Genomic DNA, 7,841 nt, shown 5'->3' with positions numbered 1-7,841 from the left:
TCCGGTCTTATAAACGTTTTGTACATGGTGCATTTGGTGCGGGGGTGAATCTTTCTTGACCGCAGTTTCTTCTGGAGCCCAAAGTAGACCCGACTTCCACTGATGATGCGCCTTCGGATTTCACGGCTCACGTTATTGTCAGCCGTTAATAAGGATCCTAGGTAGACAAAATCCTCCACTACCTTGAAGGTATCCCCGTCGATCGTAACGCTGTTTCCTAGCCGGATCCTGTCGTTTTCGGTTCCGCCTACCAGCATCTGTGCGATGTAATATTTTTAATCGAAGACAATACACAATCAATCAATCAATCATGTTTACAAGCAAATAATGTCTATATTGCACCGAAAGATACAAATTTATCGAACTGGCCGGAGTCGTCCTATCATGCGAAATTGGGCTCCACGTGATGAAAGAGCAGTCTCAATGCCAACAGCAGGTAACAACCAAAGAAAAATACCAAAAATTGTTGAACAAAGCAGCTAAATTGGCTGTCTCTGATTTTCGTTTGGGCTGCGCAAAATAACTTTTCTAATACGCACTTTATTAGACCGCACTTCTTTTCATAAGACTTTTTGGTGGTATCCAACGGGGAAAACAGATCGAAATGGTGAGTTAAGCGAAAATTATGTGAAAAAATCCCCCCAAAGGCAGGATTCAAACCTGCAAGCCTTGGGACTCCGGCCTAATGCACAAACCGTTATGCTATCTCTGGGATATGATGATGACGTCCCAGAAAGAACACATGATTATCGCATTGGCGACATAACACATAACCGCAGCTGCCACCCAACACATTTAATTTCCCCACTAGATACCAAGGCCTTGGTTGTTATTATCGTCTGGAGTCTAATTTTAGTTCATTAACCATCGTATTTCGATGGATGACAGAACTAATGAAGACTGGCGATTTCTGGTCCCTTGCCCAGTTAGTAGAGGTATCAGGGAAGGAAAGAAATGTTAGTATAACAAACGTTGTTATGGAGACCGTGTATACCTATGCGTCTCCACGTTTACCACGAGAAGGAGTTTTTGTTAGTACGACGGGTGAAGAGATACATAAATCTGGATTTACCTTGATAAGTGTAGTATACGTACAGTGGGTTACTCAAGAGGTTAAATAATAACGATTGTACAACACATGAAGCCAAATGAAATATATATCAGCGAGAGCTGGTTACTCTCGTCTGAACCACACTGCAATCAACATCATTTCTTTCTTCGCTGTGCAGCCCGGATACAATAATAAGTAATACTATACATGCAACTCTCGGAAGTGTTATCATGTGTTTATCGCTCTGGGGAGCTGGCTGCCGAGATTTATCGTTTGTTGGATTAATTTGGAAATTCCACTTAGCATATGCAAGAAGCTCCAGACAGCCGACGGTCGAGAGTGTTGATTCTTTATTCGGACGAAACACGACATTCCAAGAACCATATAACATAATTACCTTTTCTATCTCAAACCATGTATCAAAATAGATATGCTAATGGCTATGTAATTAAAAATTTCGAAAATCAACTGTTTTTAACGGCTATTATTATTACAAGAAATGAAATGATATTTATGTTTTTTTTCTCCGCGAATTTCGTCGATTCTTGTAGACGAATTTTGCGCCAACTCGAACAAATGTTGGCAGATCACAATCGTCTGAACTCTCGATCGAAGCAGATCGTTTTCTTGTGCTGTGCATAGAGTGGATCAATATAAATACATACATTGTGAAGGCCAGTCATTGTTTGCGGCAGGCTTTGTTCGCCGGTGCCTAGGTTGGTGAAGTGAATAGTTCAATAACCGGACAAGCCGCTATATAAGCTAAGTATCTTTTTTTTTTCTCATTTCCCTTTCCCCCGATCTGTCGCTACTTCTTAGATCCCTTTCCCCGGAATATAAGTTTCATCTCTCGTTTACACCACGTGCTATCCTCGTGCCTAAATGGCCGAGGGCGAAGTAACATTGGATGGGAATGATATTCCCATGGATATACCGGATAAACCCGAAATTACTCCCTCCGCTGATTCCCCCAGTCCTCCTCGTATTAAAACATACCCACCCAGTTCAACTGGGCCCTGGGTGGTCTATTTCCGGCCCATTACGAAATCGCTTAATATTTTAGAGATCTCACGGGAGCTGACTGCTAACTACCCGGCCGTAGCTCAGATAACACGTGTTAGAGCTAATAAGATACGCATATTAGTGAATGACCTCGACCAGGCAAACCAGATTGCTCGCAGCGAGCGCTTTACAAAGCAATTTAAGGTGTATATACCTTGTTTGGCAGTGGAGATCGACGGGGTCGTTGCCGAACCGGGTTTGAAGTGCGAAGACGTGTTGAAGTATGGAGTTGGTTGCTTTAAGGACCCCTCACTTGAACATGTGAAGATTCTGGAATGCAAGCAATTGTATTCAGCAAAAACTGAGAATAATAAGACAACTTATTCATTGTCAGACTCGATTCGGGTGACTTTCTCCGGGTCTTCCCTCCCCAACTATGTCCTCCTGGATAAGGTTCGTCTACCGGTTCGCCTGTTTGTACCGCGGGTAATGAACTGCAGCAATTGCAAGCAGCTGGGCCACACAGCCACCTATTGTGGCAATAAGAAAAGGTGCGGCAAATGCGAGGGAGAACATGAGGATGACGCTTGCAGTGGAGAAACTGAGAAGTGTATTTACTGCGGGGGCCTTCCGCATGATCTTAAATCATGCCCCGCGTACAAACAGCGCGGGGATAAAATTAAGCGCTCCCTTAAGGAACGCTCGAAGCGCTCTTATGCAGAAATTCTTAAGAATGCTTCGCCATCTGTCCCTTCCGAAAATTCCTTTGCTCTTTTGGCTGGCGTTGAGCAAGAATCTGACGACCCACAAGAGGGAACATCTTTGGTTAACCCAGGGGAGTCCAGGAAGAGGAAAAATCAAGCTTCCCCTAGATTGCCTCGTAAGGGTGCCAAGGTGTCATCCACTCAGAGTGCGCCAACTACAATCAATAAATCCAACGGAAGTGATGCACTAAAGCCGAAGCAATTTGCTCCAGGACTTGGAAATTTTAATTCTAACAAGGAGTATCCACCACTTCCAGGGACACCAAAAACCCCAAGTGTTCCCTTTTTTCAAACAAATACTCAGTCCAGTAGCGGACTAATGAAATTTTCTGACATAGTGGACTTAATTTTCACAGCTTTCACTGTTACTGATCCTCTTAAAAGCATTCTGATACATTTTCTCCCTATGGTGCAAACATTTTTGAAACAGTTGACTGCTAAATGGCCCCTCCTTGCAGCGATCGTATCCTTCGATGGCTAAGTCATCAAACGAGGTCACTGATTCGATCACTGTCCTACAGTGGAATTGCAGAAGTATCCTCCCGAAAATCGATTCCTTCAAATTCTTACTAAACAGTTTAAAATGTGATGTTTTCGCATTATGTGAAACTTGGTTAACTTCCGATATAAATCTCAACTTCCACAACTTTAATATAATCCGTCTGGATCGAGAAAACCCTTATGGAGGAGTACTTTTGAGGATCAAAAAGTGCTATTCTTTCAACCGAATTAACCTCCCTTCGACACCAGGCATTGAAATTGTCGCTTGTCAAGTTCTAATCAAAGGTAAAGACCTTTGCATTGCTTCCATCTACATTCCTCCTAGAGCCTCGGTAGGGCACCGAACGCTTTGTAATATCACGGAATCCTTACCGGCACCGCGGCTAGTTCTGGGAGACTTTAACTCGCACGGTACGGTATGGGGCTGTCTTCATGATGATAATAGATCAACATTAATCCAAGATCTTTGCGACAATTTCAACATGACCATCTTAAACACGGGAGAAATGACGCGGATTCCTACACCACCAGCACGCGCAAGCGCGTTGGATTTATCGCTATGCTCGACATCGCTACAGTTAGATTGCAGGTGGAAGGTGATCCCTGATCCCCACGGTAGCGATCATTTGCCTATCGTGATTTCAATTGCTAACGGTTCAAGACCATCGGAAACAATCAATGTCTCGTATGACCTCACACGGAACATTGATTGGAAGAGTTACGCGACCGCGATATCCGTTAAAATCGAATCCACTCAAGAACTTCCTCCGGAGGAAGAGTACAGGTTTTTGGCTGGCTTGATTCTCGACAGTGCGAATCAAGCTCAGACTAAACCAGTACCCAGCGCGAATACCCACCCTGTGGTGGGATAAAGAGTGCTCAGAGCTGTACGCGGAAAAGTCCACTGCATATAAGGCCTTCCGGGAAGACGGGTTACCCGCTAGCTATCTACAGTACGCGTCGTTAGAAAGGCGAATGAAGAGTCTAATGAAAGCCAAAAAACGCAGTTATTGGCGCCGGTTCGTCGACGGGTTAACGAGAGAAACAGCGATGAGCACTCTTTGGGGTACGGCTCGACGTATGCGTAACCGTAATAGTACCAACGAGAATGTGGAATATTCAAACCGTTGGATATTCGCTTTCGCCAAGAAGATCTGTCCGGACTCTGTCCCGGTACAGAAAACGTGCCGTGCCGCGTCTCCTCATGATACCGCGAACGAAACACCGTTTTCGATGGTGGAGTTCTCACTTGCTCTCTTATCATGCAACAATAACGCCCCAGGGTTAGACAGAATCAAATTCAACTTGCTGAAGAATTTGCCTGACACTGCAAAAAGGCGCTTGTTGAATTTATTTAACAAGTTTCTTGAGGGTAACATTGTCCCTCACGACTGGAGGCAAGTGAAGGTCATCGCCATCCAAAAACCAGGAAAACCAGCCTCCGACCACAACTCGTATCGGCCGATTGCAATGCTGTCCTGTATTCGGAAGTTGTTCGAGAAAATGATCTTGTATCGCCTCGACAATTGGGTTGAAGCAAATGGCTTACTGTCAGATACACAATTTGGCTTCCGCAAAGGCAAAGGGACGAACGGTTGCCTTGCGTTGCTTTCTACAGAAATCCAAATGGCCTATGCTAACAAAGAGCAGATGGCATCAGTCTTCTTGGATATTAAGGGGGCTTTTGACTCAGTTTCTATCAACATTCTGTCAGAGAAGCTGCACCAGCATGATCTTTCGCCAATTTTAAATAACTTTTTGCTAAACCTGTTGTCTGAAAAGCACATGCACTTTTCGCATGGCGATTTAACAACATCGCGATTTAGCTACATGGGTCTTCCCCAGGGCTCATGTCTAAGTCCCCTGCTCTACAATTTCTACGTGAATGACATTGACGATTGTCTTGCCAATTCATGCACGCTAAGGCAACTTGCAGACGACGGCGTGGTCTCTGTCACAGGGCCCAAAGCTGCCGACTTGCAAGGACCATTACAAAATACCTTGGACAATTTGTCTGCTTGGGCTCTTCAGCTGGGTATTGAGTTCTCCACGGAGAAAACTGAGTTGGTTGTTTTTTCTAGGAAGCGTGAGCCGGCGCAACTCCAGCTTTTATTAATGGGTGTAACGATCAATCAGGTTTTCACATTTAAATATCTCGGGGTATGGTTCGACTCTAAAGGTACCTGGGGATGTCATATTAGGTATCTGAAACAGAAATGCCAACAAAGGATCAATTTTCTCCGAACAATAACTGGAACATGGTGGGGTGCCCACCCAGGAGACCTGATCAGGTTATACCAAACAACGATAGTGTCGGTGATGGAGTACGGGTGTTTCTGTTTCCGCTCCGCTGCGAACATACACTTCATCAAACTGGAGAGAATCCAGTATCGTTGCTTGCGCATTGCCTTGGGTTGCATGCACTCGACCCATACGATGAGTCTCGAAGTGCTGGCGGGCGTTCTTCCGCTAAAAAATCGATTTTGGGAACTCTCATATCGATTGCTCATCCGATGCGACATTCTGAACCCGTTGGTGATTGAAAACTTCGAGAGGCTCGTCGAGCTTAATTCTCAAACCCGATTTATGGCCTTGTACTTCGACTACATGGCACAGAGCATTAACCCTTCTTCATATACTCCCAACCGTGTTCGTTTCCTAGATACGTCTGATTCTACTGTATTTTCGACACATCCATGAAGGAAGAGATTCGTGGAATCCCGGACCATATACGCCCTCAAGTGATCCCCAATATATTTTATAATAAATTCCGAGAAGTCGACTGTGACAAAATGTTCTACACTGACGGATCAAATCTCGGTGGGTCCACTGGCTTCGGTATCTTCAACAATACTATCACCGCTTCATTCAAGCTCAATGATCCCGCTTCAGTTTACGTCGCAGAGTTAGCTGCAATTCAGTACACCCTTGGGATCATCGACACTCTGCCCACAGATCACTACTTCATCATTTCGGACAGCCTCAGCTCCATCGAGGCTCTTCGTTCGATGAAGCCCAAAAAGCAATTCCCATATTTCCTGGGGAAGATACGGGAGTCCTTGTGTACGTTATCTGAAAACTTGGACTTGGCTACATTCCATTATCCCAAAGGTATCAACGAAGCCTTGGTTCAGGGGGATGGATGTGCGTCGGGATTTTATTCGTGTAATGTCCCGACTTATGTCCAACCACTACACCTTGGATGCGCATTTGCGGCGTATTGGGCTTGCGGATAGTAGTCTGTGCGCTTGTGACGAGGGCTATCACGACATAGAGCACGTTGTCTGGGTATGCGCCGGGTATTTGGACGCCAGGTCTCAGTTAAAGGATTCCCTTCGGGCCCGAGGTAGACCACCCAATGTCCCAGTCCGAGATATGCTGGCAAATCGTGATTTCCCCTATATGTCCCTTATTTATACTTTCATAAAAACGATAAATATCCCAATTTAGCCCCTCTCTTTTTATTTCTCGTTTTAGAAGTTTTCTCCTGCCTTTTGGGACCGATCAGCTCCAGACTGCAACTATGTAACCGCCGTCGCACTTACCACTACGGAAACTGAAGCGAGAGCGACTCGAGGTCCGATGACTTTTGAAGGATTCCCCGCGGGTCCGAAGAATACCATCCGCCAATCCGACCTACTAGACTGAGGCGCTAATTTGTCTCGCTGATCTCCCGTTTGCCCGAAAGTTGCAAGTTTTGCTCTTCTCTCCCGGTCACCATCTACGCTTTCTCTCCCCTGTCCTTGATACAACTGCTTCTACAGCCCCCTCTGAATATCTTGACCAAGCATAAGTCTCCGCTAAAAAAGTTCAAATTTGTATTCTGTATTTCTAGTTTTAAGGTAGTTGTAATTTTACCTCTTTGTTAAAACTATTGTCCCCCATCTTGTAAATAGAATTGTATCCCTAGTTTTAAAACACCGGTGAATTTTCTCATAAACATTTGTCCCCCCTTTTGTGTACCAAACTATATTGTTAGTTTTAAGATAACTGTAAATATTTCCTAAAAAACTATTACTATTGAATTCCTTGTTTTAAAATTTTTCATAAAAAAAAATCTTCTACTCCCTCTCTTGTATATAGAATCTAATTTCTAGTCTTAAGATAGCTGTAAAATTTTTCTTTTAAAAAAAAAATATTTCACCATTGTAACCTCCTAGTTTTAAAATATCCAAAATGTAAAAACAAAAGAATTTGGCACCGCCAAGCTAACGCATTTGTGCCTATCAAATAAACGAAATGAATAAAAAAAAAATGTTGGCAGAACCATCTCAGATTTCAAATAAATTTTCTGCGAGAATTTTGTAACAAAAAGCCACTTTGCATACTTTGTTTTTTCCAAAAATGGTCCAGATTGTCTTTTAAAAAGGGTTAAACTTTTTTTTACCAAATGACTATAGTCTAAAAATGACAAATTCTACAGAAAAATTTTGTAGGAGTGATTTTTACAAAATTAATCAAATTTTTGAATAAAAATGTTGAAAAAATTCTTCCGACCCCTCCACTGAAAAAAAAAAAAAATT

The sequence above is a fragment of the Topomyia yanbarensis genome, chromosome 3 (assembly GCF_030247195.1).
Source record: "Topomyia yanbarensis strain Yona2022 chromosome 3, ASM3024719v1, whole genome shotgun sequence".
Lineage (NCBI taxonomy): Eukaryota > Metazoa > Arthropoda > Insecta > Diptera > Culicidae > Topomyia > Topomyia yanbarensis.
This window is presented reverse-complemented; position numbering follows the sequence as displayed.